Below are 12,698 nucleotides of genomic sequence, written 5' to 3'. Positions count from 1 at the left end.
AAGGACAGACGGTGAAATGCAGAGCCTTTGGCGGTATGCCACGTGCAGCAGGATCAGGGCCCAGGAAGCAGCTAAAGCAAAGGAGAGAGAGACCTTCAAACAGGTGAAACGCTCATCGTTGCTACTGGCAACACCTCTTGATTGCACGGTGTTTGATAAGACGTGGGAAGTTCGGGAGGAGGTTGCTTCATCCATCTAACGCTACCGTAGGATGTGAACGCGTCTACCACCCATTTTCAGTTGAGCTCATTATAGAATCTAAACTGGCTATTGATCATAAATCTTCTATTTCAAACCGGTTTTGAGAGAAAAGCCTTTTCAGTCCAAAGTGAACTTTTCCTGCCATATTTTCAGGTTAATCAACTATTCTCATCCTTTATGAAAAATAATCATAAAGCACATGTTCCCTCTTTTAATGCAGTTCTCTCTCACTCGGAAACCTTCCCCATCCCTTCTCTTTTCCAAAGCAAAATAATTAAAATCAGAGGTTGATTTGCATCCTAATGCAGCTGTTTTTTAATGCTAACTGAAAAAAGAGCACAGATAATTTTACCATGAGAATGTTGTAACACACATTTTGGTTTGTGTTTGTTTTTTTTTTCCCCCCAAACAGGACAGACATTACAGTTAAAAGCCTTTCTATCATGTAATGGGTCTGGTCAGCTTCCCATGTGCTGGGGTGGTGCCACCCTCCTGGATTTGCCCCGGGAGCCGAGCACTGAGCTCACCCCTGCTCTGCCCAGCACATCCTTGCCCCCATCCCGCTTTCTCTGCTCGGCACGGGCAAGGTCTAGCACTCGCTCTGGGTTGAGGGGTGTTCTTTGAAACACTGTTGTAGTGCATCACCCCCTGCTCGCTGTGGCTCCAGCAGCTCAGCCCATCTCCCTGCCACGCTTTCCCCAGCCCCAGAAAGGGGATAATAATGTTGTGCCGTGCATAAGGGTTAATATTTTAAAGTCGGTTGAGATTAAAAGGTGTTGCGTGGATCTGATCTGTGCTACTGAAGGTCAGCAGAAGCTTTAGGATGAGGATGGAGTAATAGTACTTTAAAAATTATTTACTTTAAAAAATAATTATGGTTTATTCTTTTCAAATCCAATTATCTTCCGGAAGAACAGCAAGTAGCTTCAGTGTAATGGCCATGGAAGTCGATCACAAGACATGCAAACCCTGCACGACTCACAACGCTTGCGTTAGCCCTAATGCTTTCTCCCTTCAGCATTTAAACTTCTGATTGCAAAATAGTTTATAGTAAGCTCTGCAATGCATAAATATTAAAACAGATAATCAGATGATTCCCTGCATATTACTTTTTCCTTTCCTTTCACCCACGGATGATTTTTACTCGCAGCAGTGGTACAGCATGCCATGCAGCCAAAGCAGGTAGCCCTGGGCTACTCGTCCCATGTAACCCATGTAATGTGCTTCTGCGGCTTGGACATCACCTCCTGCGTGGTACCCAATCTACCAGCTGATTATTTTTGTTTCCAGATCAATTCTAAGACACAGACCCACCCAAGCAGCCGCCTCTTTGTTGGTCCTTAAGCAATGCAGAAAGATTGCCTGTTTGATTGACTCACGCCTGTATCGTGTGCCATACGGTTGGGTGGAAGGAATTTATTGCACTTTCTTCCCCTCCTTGCTGTACAGCAGGTATTTGCATGATCGCCCGTGTGAGGATCAATATGCAGGTCAAGCCGCGTGGGCACGAGGTGCCTACCTGGCTAAACGCGCCGGGTGCCGCACGTGTGCACCCCAGCGCACCCCAGTGTGCAAATCCAACTCGCGTTAAGTGGATCCATCTCTGCTTTTATCTCTGAATGAACAGGCAGTCCTGGGACCGCAAGCGCCGCTGGTATTCGATATCAGTTTGTTGGAACACATTGCCCATCGTCTTATTGAATGCACTGCATTATTCATCAGAGGGATTAAAAAATGGAGTAGCTATTGTTGGTCCCATTTAAACTCTCAGTTCCTGCAGCATTGAAAGGAGCGGTCATTACCTGTCTCCTCTTTCAGGGTAGATCCAATTTACCAGGATGCATATTTCCCAGGAAGCTCTGTAGGGCTCCTCAGGGCCAGGATGATTTATTTATAGGAATGACCTTACTGCCACTTTGAAGATTTTCTGCTGACATTTGTGTGCTGCATAGTATTTGTGGCAAGAAATTCTCTGTATTTCTAATGCCCCTTTCCATTTGGAAAAAGTTTTTGCAATCTCTTTTATGGTTTGTTAAAGTCCGAAGTAAACCAGCGGCCGGGGTTACAGCTCGGATGCCTTTGTGGCTCACTCGGGCAGCTTGCTTGTTTTCCATGCCCGTGTTTTCGTGTTCCCTCTCTGGATACGAAGCCCAGCGCTGCTGATGTACGGCGCTGAGCAGCATTGCTGTGCTTTCCTGCAGGCTGCACCCCTGCAGCAGCACCACAGCACCCCACAAACCCCCAAAAGACGTAGAGGTTCTCTACCCTTGCGCTGCTGCCCGGGTGTGTTTGAAGAAGTATTTGCATCAATTAAGCTGCAAATGTCTCCAGGGACACCGAGCGTTACCCAAACCTGCGATGCCTGTTCTGGCTACGAGCTAGGCAGATTAATAAAGCGCAGTTGTGTGACCCACGGGCTTGGCCACGCAAACCTCCGGGGACGTTCTTGATGAGCAGGAGTCTCTGTGCTTATCTGGGCAATGTGACTGTCCTTTTTTGTGTCCTGTTTATAAACAGCCAGGCTGGGCTGACCCAGAAGAGTTTTGTTTGTACCCATGGTGCGCCGGTTTGTGACGGGCTTTAAATAGCTACTGACAATTATTTTAGGATTTTGAACAGGGAAAGAGCTAGTAAATGTCTTTGGAAAAGTCTGATTAATGCAGCGGGAGAGAGCGGGGAGCTGGGCGAGGGAGGCGTGGATGCAGCGGGACGCATGGCTCCCCGTGCGCGATGGGACCTGCAGTTAAATGACATTTCTGATGCTGCTGTGTATTTGGTAGACACAAACTTAAGGCTGATTCTTCTGCTGAAGCTATTACGCTTCTCCAGTTTGGGATCTCTGTTAGTGAACCGTATATCCCCTTTATGCGGGTTAGAGCAGAGAGAAGTAAATTACCCTAAAACTCATCACTGAGTCGCTGCCACAGCAGGGATTACAATTTGGCAGCCGATGCCCACCTCCCCCCCACCAAGTGCTCCTTCTCGGGGATCTCGGCAGTATTAAATGTCCCCAGGCGTCTGACAGACGTGGCACGGCCTCTCTCCGAGAATCTGCACCGACCCCCCTCCATCCGGGCTGAGTCTCCCAAATGCCACGGGCGGCCGCCCGAACAGCCCTTGCACCTTGCCTGCCCTTCACTGGCCTGATCAGAAATCCAGCCCACTGCTGCTTCATCACAGAAACATAGAAGAAAATATTAAAATCCCTTGCAGAAGGATGGGAGAGTCAAGTAGATGCAACGTTTCAAACCGCGGCTCAGCGCAGCTGCACAAAACACCGAGCACGAGGCAGGCGATGCAGATCCCGTCGGTTCTGCGTGGCAATAAATACGCTCCTGCGTGGCGTAGCCACCTCTTCAAATGCGGCTGGCTTCGTGCAGGGAACAAGCTGATCTCTGCGAAGCAAAAGCCTTAAAAATGTTCCAGGAAATAACTGTGTTTTCTTCATAGGAGGAGAAAGCAGGACAGCTAAGGGAGAGCAAAGCAGAAGGATGCCGGGGTGGCAGGGAGGCTTTGGCGATGTGTCTAGCAGGCAGCACAGGTACCGCAAGGAGCAGCAGGCAGCAGCAGGCAGCAGCAGGCAGGGCTGGACTCTGACCTGCAAACCATGGGGCCGTTGCCGATGCTGACAGTCCTTCAGGCTGCCGGCCGGGGGAACGTGGAGCTACAGCCTTCACTTGTTTATAGGGTGTTTATTTACAGCCCTCCTGTGAGCCAGGTTATTTTCTAGCCTGATTTCCCAAGGAAATCCCACTGCCTGCTGGTCGCTGGGCTCACTGCTCACCTCCAGCGGCTTCTGGACGTGCTGCCCGCTTCAGGTGGCTGATGGACACGGAGATGCTCGAGCCACGTGCGGTTCCCAGCGGTTTTGTGGAAATCAGTGATGGGTGAAGGCAAAGGGCCCTACCACTGCCCGGGAAGAAAGCGGACAGGCACTGTCTGTCTGCCACTGCCCGCCCAGGGACGGATCCAGCCTGAGCAGCAGCTGTCCCAGCACCGGACCAGAGCATGCAAAAGAGCAAGCAATGGCATTTGTGTGGCCACCACTAGTGCTATCCATAAGCCAAACCCCAGGCTGTTGCCCATTTATATGTGCATCACCGATCCCTCTTGTGCACAAACCCCAAAAACCTAAGAGGAATGTGCAGTCACCCATCCCTGCAGATGCCTGGTTAGGGGGTCGGTGGGCCTGGATCATGCTTGCTTGGGAAATTGGCTGGTGTCTGATGGACAAAATATCTGCTAGCCAGGCCCGAAGTTTGTGAAGGGACAGGGCCCTGTCCAGGTATTGTTCCCCATCCTCCTCGCTCTGTTCCTGCAGACTGTGTTGGTAGCCTGAGCCATTTAATGCTGGGATAATCTGCTTTAAATTTATCGGTCCCCCTTGCCACCCTAGGCTCATTCTGAATATGAGGTCTGACAAATGCTTCATCCTGCCCACAGGTTTCCCAATGAAAGAAGGATCTGTCCCAGGAAGGTCCCCTTGAATCATTTTCAGGTACTATGTATCTTGCAGCAGAGGCTGAGATGGTCCATGATCAATACTCTCTAAGACGTCTGAGTAAGAAATGACAGCGATGTTCGATTTAGATAAGGCAGATATCGGCAGTTGGGCTGGAAACTTTCTGAAAATGAGGTGAACTAAACAGTTAATGGCTTTTAAAGTGCGATAATGATGAAAGGATTGTTAAATCCCGAAGAGATGGGACCAGATCTTGACCCTTGTCTTGGGTTAATTGTCTCCTGTGGAGACAGTACAGGACCTGGTGTTTTTCATAGGGTTGTTCAAATGGTTTATGCTAGAGCAAAGGGAGAAAAACTACTGAGCTGCAGTTTGGACCAGGGATGGGAGTTATCTGACAAGCTATAATCTGAAATCTCTGAAGTCTAGGGGAGAGCAGTCCTTTTAAAGTATCAAACCGATGGCAGTTCCAAGCTGGGACACCACGTGCTGTGGGGGAATGGAAATTCAGTCATGCAAAACAGCTAAACATAACAAGTGCTTAAAGAGAGCCTGTTTTGTGGAAGAAAATCAGGAGGCTGACCCTTAAATTTGTTCTCTGCACATTCTGCATGAGGTTTTTGGAAATGCCCGTTTACACAAAGCAAAGGTTGGAAGACTCCCTAAAACCCTACTCTGCGCCAGGTCTCCCCAGTGCCTCTGCGCGGTTAAGGGTTAAACCCTGAAACCCATCTCTTAGTCAAGTGTCTCGACTGCCTTTAAAAATCAGGTAAATAGGATTTGGGAACCTGCCTTTAAGCTCTTCATCAGAGGACAGCTTCCAGCCTATTTCTGAGAATTTCTGCTAAAGTATGTGACTTGGGAAAAATTTTACGACCGAAAATCTGAAAGCAAATCTTTTCCCCATTTTGCTTTACAGAAAATACCAAAGTATTAATTGTGGCCTTGGCCACACACATAACCGATGGGGTAAACAAGGGAAGATTATCTCACATCTGACTTACCAGGGGTTGTGGTGACCTACCACGAGCTTTGTTTTAGCATTTTGCTTTTCACACGTTGTAATTCTGGGTCTTTCCTTGCAAAGCCGTATCTGTACTTCAGAAAACAGAAGCACAGAGGCACCCATCCACAGATGTAAACGTATCATGGGAATCCACACAGCAAGCTGTGGCTCCCAGCTTCGCGCAGAGCAGACACCTTTATAAACTGTGCTTATTTGTAATCTTACGTGGGGTTTCCATAGGGTTCCCACCTATATACAGAAAAGAGAGGAATTTTCCTCCTAGTAACAAACATCCATTATTTTAGTTTCTGGTGACCACAAGCACTTATCCAATATTTTTTAATGAATTTTGACTTTTCTGTGCCAGGCCTCCCTGTTTCTTCCCCTTGCGCTGACTTTTCTTGTCTACATATGATTCATTTAATCTTTCCCAAAAGAGCCTAGGGAATTAGATTAACGAGGCAAATTAATAAACTATTGTAGCTGTGAGACCTCACACACTTTACTTAACAAGTACAGTACATCATCCTTAACTCAGAGGTCCAGAAAAAGTTGTTAATGAACAAATTTTGCCATCCTCGGTGCTATGTGGCTGCACCCTGGGTGCCGAGGCAGTGGACGGCTGCGGGGAGCTCTGCTTCGGCTCAGGCATCGAGGTGCATCTGCTGCTCTGAATCCATGCCAGGGAAATGCACTGTATAGCTGGAGATTTTATCACAGACCATTGTAACTCAAGAACAATAAAGCAATTAGAGTTTGGGCCTGAGCCTACAGCCCTTGGAAGGATGACGGACCTCGGCTTTATGGGGACTAACAACAAGGTTTGGTCCTCTGTTGTGGCTTTATCCATCAATCTCAAAAAGCCTCCCCCCCCCCCGACTCAGTAAAGTGAGTCTGGGGCTACGCGCCCTTCTCTGAGGCTTGAGGTCTTCTCCCTCACCAGGCAGGTTTGTGCAGATGGAGGTCAGAGGGTTACCTTACCGTAGTTTCCCTGCTGAGCGTGTTTGTGTACTTCAGCAAAAAGCGAATTTGCAGAGGGTCAGTTTGAGAGCGGTCGCTATCTGCGCTCTCCCAACACCTCCAGTCCTTTGGCTGGGGCAAAGCAGAGGATGATCGACGTGGTGCAGCGAGCTCTGCCTTCAGGAGATACGTCCATGCATCGAAGTCCGTGCCTCAGCGCAGCTGCAGCGGGATGCTGCGTGCTCTGGACAAGCTCATGCCCTAAGACAGGGATGGAGACCGTGTATCTGACATTGAGCTTTGTTTAATATAATATATTAAGCAATTTAAACAGCAAGCACCTGGCAGCGCTCTTTGGCAGGCAGCCCACGCTCTTGGGAGTATCACTCGCGTTCGCTGTCTGCTGCTGTGCCCAGCCGCTGCCTCCCCTCTGCCAGCAGCTTTGGGGAGCAGGACAGCAAGCTGAGAGGGACTGCGAGGGCGGGCAGGCAGCGGGGACCCTCCTGCTCAGCCCACCTCCCCAGACTGGTTTTCTCTGAGCAGGTGGGGGCTGGAAGATCCCTTTTTTTGTAGCTCACCTTTGCTGGTGAGCTTTCTCCTCTGGGGTGGCTCTGGGATGGGGTGCAGAGGGGACACCAGGGAAGGCTGCATTCTGGCAGGCAGCTGCTTTTGCTGTCCGAGGCAAGGAACGCTAAGAGATAAGGGAGCGCACAAATCCAGATGAGATTTGGCTTTTACTAGTGGCTTTCTTACAAAGTGCACCTGTGTACGTCTGGAATAGTTTTAAAGATACACAGTTCTCTGCGTGCAGGGAGGCGAGACAGAGCGGGGGCTCCCCTCTTCCCCGTTCAGGATGGTCTCAGCAAACTTGAAGGCTCCTGACCATGACGGCAGCGATGCCGTCCACCCGATTCACCCAGTTCTCTGCTGGCGCAGGACGTGGGGGTAGGCACCTCAGAAACCCGGGGATGGCAATGCAGCCATTGCCATTGATTCGTCTCGGTGCTGGCGGTGGAGGTGTCTGCTTTTGCCAGGAAACACAGAGTACCCGCTGGGAAGGGACAGCCCTGGCTGTGGTTTAGGCAGACCCTAAAGCTTCACCCATCCAGGTTGGAGACAGAAGCGTTTGTCTCGCCAGGGAGTAATTCCTGAGCATCCTCTAATCTGGGAACCCCACCTTCATTAGGGAGAAGCCTAATGGATCTAAGCACCTAAGAGCATCCCGAAAAGGGTGGCTGTCTGGGGCTCTGGCAGGTTGGGGACCGAACACCTTCCCAAGTTCCTTTATGAGCAGAATTTTCTACTTGTTTATGTCAGTTTTGCCATGTGTAATCTGTTTGGCCTGCCTGGAGGAGCAGCAGGGCAGCAATTAATTAATGATCACAGGAATGACTCACTTGCCTTGTGCCCTCCTGTGGCACCTTCTTTGTCACAGTAGGAAGCAGGAGCACAGATCCCGTTCCAGGCTGCTCCGGCCTGGCTCCTGGGTAAGGAGGCCAGCAAAATATGAATTTACAGCGACCGTGCAGTGTTTGCCACTTTCCCAATGTCACCACAGAAAAGCAGCGTGGGTGTGAGCTTGCTCCACAAATAGCCATTCTTCACTCGCTGTTCCTGAGGAAAGCTGGAAACCTTGAGATTTTAATAGCATTGGGATTAATGCTCTCTGCTTAAATGAAGAAGACAATAGCTCTGTAATTAGTGTGACTTCCTAAACAAAAATGGGGAAGCTGCTTGCTTGGCCTGCTACTGAGGAAAAGAGCTCAGCCCGGTCCTAGGGCAGGCTGGGCAGTCAGGCTCGTACACCACCACTGCTCCCCCAAAATGCAAAGACTCGTAGAAGCTCCATCGCTTGCACGAAGCCTGTTGCAGTCCACATGCGGGCATGGGGAATCCCTAAAGGTGGGAAATCTTGCAGGGCGTTAAAATTCTCCCCCCACCCACAAGCTGTGGTTTAGTGAGAACACAGAGCTTACATCACATTTAGGACAAAATAAAATTCATCCGGTTCTGACCACCTGGTTCGGAACGGGAGAGAGCTGAGGTTGCCCCTGCAAGGATCACGCTGGCTGATGCAAAGTCTTGTGCACAGCGAGTGCACGGAGAAGGGATGCTGGGAGGGGAGAAGCCGGGAACATCACCGTGGAGGGGTAAATCATATTTGTGGGCGGGCAACAAGCTATTTGTTGTGGGCAGATTCCCTTCCCTCTGAGATCATCTCAGCTGACAGTCATCAGATGTGGCTGAATTCTCCACTACCCAAACAAGGCTTGGTCATATCCTCTTACGACAGCTTAGAGTCTATTATTACTGGTTATTACCAGATTGACACAGGATCGCGGGCCCCGTCCTTACTGCTCTGCCTGCAGCTAGCAGAAGCGTGATGAATGCAGGATTCGGGAACCCTTGCTGCCATTAGAAACCCTATAGGAAAAAAATCACCAGAACCCAAACCCCACAGCCACCAATGTCACTGTGCTAAAATAAAGCATATATATTTTTTATTATTATTATTTTTAACTGAAGGAGAAGATTTCCATCTAATTTAGCATTGAAAAACAGACTGAGGAGTGGCTGACTGAGCCCCTCAGAGTTCATTTCTTTATAGTGTTACGCTATGCAAATGTAAGATTAAGCATCACACAGCTTGCTTTAGCCCCAGGTCAGGCAAAGGTTAGAAAATAATTCCTTTCTTATAGACATCTTTATCCATCTAGCATGTATCCGTTTAGCCAAGAAGGATGTGAGCGCTGCGGAGAAACCGATACCCAGTAAAAGAAAAAAACCCAGGATGTATTCACTTATTTTCCTAAGGATATCGTTGAGGAACTTCAGATGAACTAGAACCAGATAATGCAATGCAGAGCTGGGCAAACGCGGTGAGGTGAAAGCTAAGCTGGATGTTTACTTTCCTCCCGCTTACGTTTGTGATCTGTAGCTAGGAACGGAAATTCAGCTCCCTATTTGTTTAATGGGAGATGATAGAATACTTCAGGATACAGAAGCCTATGTTCTGCCAATTCATAGTATAAACAGACAAAATATTTCCTCGGGTTGATTTATAAAGAACAGCTGTTCTTTAAGATGCTGTAGGTATCTTTCCCTCAAACTAATTTGATCAGGACTTAAAAAAAAAACAACCACCACAAAATAAATACTCAACAATTCAAGCAGATACGGCAGCTGCTGGGTGAGGAAGGCTTGAGTTATGAAAATGGGGAAATTGCTACGCTACAGGAAGATGCGAGCTAAAGATTTCCTCTGGTGTGGGAAGTGTTGTCACAGTGATGGAGAAAAACAGAGCACCCAAGGAAATGGGTACCACAAGGAAGGGTAATTAGGGACTGGCAGGGCTAAATCATTTTCCTGGGTAAGTCTTTGGCACTAACTCTTAAGGACACTTACACAGGATCGGGACTCACCTTTTAAAAATATTCTATATAAGGAGATGGAGAAAATGTGCCTAAATCTCAAAATGTCTTACTTTAACATTTTTTTACCATCTTTTTTTTCTTCATCTCCTCTTAGTCATCGTTTTTGTGGCTGAATGCTTTCATTTGCCACCAAATGCAGGTCAGTTTTTCATCCATAGCAGGTAGCCTCTGTTGTCTTTTCAGTTTTAAAACTATACGGTGTTTTTGAGACCATTTATTTAAAAATAGCATTTAAAATGAAGGTGGTTGTATTACATGTAACCCCTGAGATAGCTGTCTGGAGTGCTGCATAAATTACAGCCTCTTCTACCGACCATTTAATGTAAGTAAGATGGAAAAAAAATAGCATGCAGATGACGATGAAAGGCAAGAGCATTTTTCAAAACTCAAGGTCTTCCTGCGTAACAGTAAAAAACTTCTTGTCTCTGCTGGGGGGTGACCTTGTAAAAACCAGCTTGCATGTGTACCTCAAAACATCAAGACTAAATTAGGTCTTCATAATGTGACTGTAGTCTGAACTAGACTGTTCGTATTCCCCCGAGGGGTCAGTGTGCCTAGGATGTAACTTGTTTAGCCTAGTTTAGATGCAGTGAAATGTACTGAGACGTTTCCAAGTGTGGCGAGCTGCATTTGTTGCTTTCTCCTTGCATTTAGAAGAGAGGACATCTCAGAACAGCTTGTAGGTAAATGGCTGTTGGAGAGATGGCTGCTAGATGATAAGCAAAATACTTCCTTTTAGATGGGAAATATTGCTCGCTAGACAGTTTCCAAAAATGCAGATGTTGTGGTAAATGGCAGTTTGTTGAAACCAAACTGTTTTGCACAAGCTAATGAGTTGAGACACATTTTTGAGCCACGCTAACAAGTGCTCCAGTCAACTCCCTGCCAGTTTGCCAGGAGGACTGGGAGGTGGCTTGGGCGTGACGGAGTCTATCTCTGAGGAACCCCGTGTTGTGACGAGGCGTCCCCATCACTTCAGAGTCCGTCTCTGGACCAGCCACGCTGGGCTCCTGGGCCTTAGGAGGCCTTAGGAGACACTGGAGACCTTAGGAGATCACACAGAGCTTTGGAGAGCAAGTCCCAGAGTTCCTGGATAAGTTACAAAAGCCCCAACTCTGCGATCATGTCATTTTTTTGTTTTAAATAACATTGTTCTTTTTCTGGCAAGTTTTCAATATTTTTTTCTTTTGTAGAATTAAGTATTTTAGAACTTTGAAAATTCAAGCAGAAAAGAAATAATGGCCTTTAACCAGTTCTAGTTATAAACTTGTACGATAAATATAAATTAAATGATGATTTTTGTCATGGCCTCTCCAGTATTAGACAGGAAGAAAAAGAAGCCAAAGCTTTTCTTGGTGTTCTAGGTTAATGGCTTGTGTTTCTAACCTAGAATCTCTTTTATTTCATGCAGCCTCAGCAAACTTGGGGCTTCATGATCTCTAGTCACGTTATCTCTCAATGAAAAACAAGGAAATCAAACTTCATATAGGGTTACAACACTGAAAAGAGGCAGAGTGTACACGTTTTGGAGACAACTAGTGCAAACTTAAGACTATCTATTAGAAAAAAAAAAATCAGTGTCAGTCAGTCCCTGGAACAGGGCTCAGAGAAGCTGTGGGATCTCCATCCTTGGAGGGATTCAGACTCAGCTGCACAAGGCCCTGAGCAACGCGATCTGACTTTCAAGCTGGATCTAATTTTAAAGTTGTCCCTCTTCGAGCAGGGGGTGAAGCAGAAAAACTCTGGAGGTCCCTTCCTACCAAATCATTCTATGATTCCATGACATTATCTGATACACATTTAACACCAAAGCTGTGTAAAACTGTAGACGATGCCTACAAGTACAAAGAAATCATTGTAGCCAGAGCTATGGCACAGTCATCTCTGGGATGGACTGCCGCAGCCATGCAGTCCAAATGCAGTGACTGATGGTACTGAAAGAAAAGGAATACGTAGGTATTCTGCTATACAAGAAAATCAGCTAAACAGAGCATATCTACCCAAAACGTAACCCAGAACATAGATGCTAATATCCCGTATTTTTCCTGGCATGTTTTAGGGAGACTGTGATTACTACTAGATGTAAGGGCCTCAGCTTGAGTGACCTCTTGGTGAGAGTAAATCTACTCATTCCTCTGTACTAAGCTGCGATATTGGACCAGCACTGGCACAAAAATAAATGTCTTCTGCATAGTGGAACTGGCAGTCAGAAACATTGGGAAAAAAATTAACCAATTTGTCATTCTCAAAAACATTTGAAATATATTTTTAAATAATGAGTTTTAGGAACCAATATTTGTGGTTCTTTTTTTGTCTTGACTTCTAGTTTCTGAACCTTCTGAGGTTATATTTAGTCCATATTTTATGCTTTTCTTCATTGCCTTGAGGATGTGAAATCTACTTTGAAAATAAAATCTCAGAGTCTAACTTAATCACTTGTCTCGAGAGGCAGGAGGTCCAGGACAGAAAGCAAATATTCCAAGAAAAACATTAAAATAGTGAGAGTTGACAGAACTGCGACTTAACAGCGTTTAACTGAGAAGATCTAACGGGGCCATATGCCGAGGCAGTCGGCAGCTCTAAAGGGAAGTCAAAGTCCAAGGGACTTTTCTCAAAGGGTTATGAAACTAAAATA

This window comes from Mycteria americana, chromosome 6 (genome assembly GCF_035582795.1).
Source record: "Mycteria americana isolate JAX WOST 10 ecotype Jacksonville Zoo and Gardens chromosome 6, USCA_MyAme_1.0, whole genome shotgun sequence".
NCBI lineage: Eukaryota > Metazoa > Chordata > Aves > Ciconiiformes > Ciconiidae > Mycteria > Mycteria americana.
Note: the sequence above shows the minus strand (reverse complement) of the source record.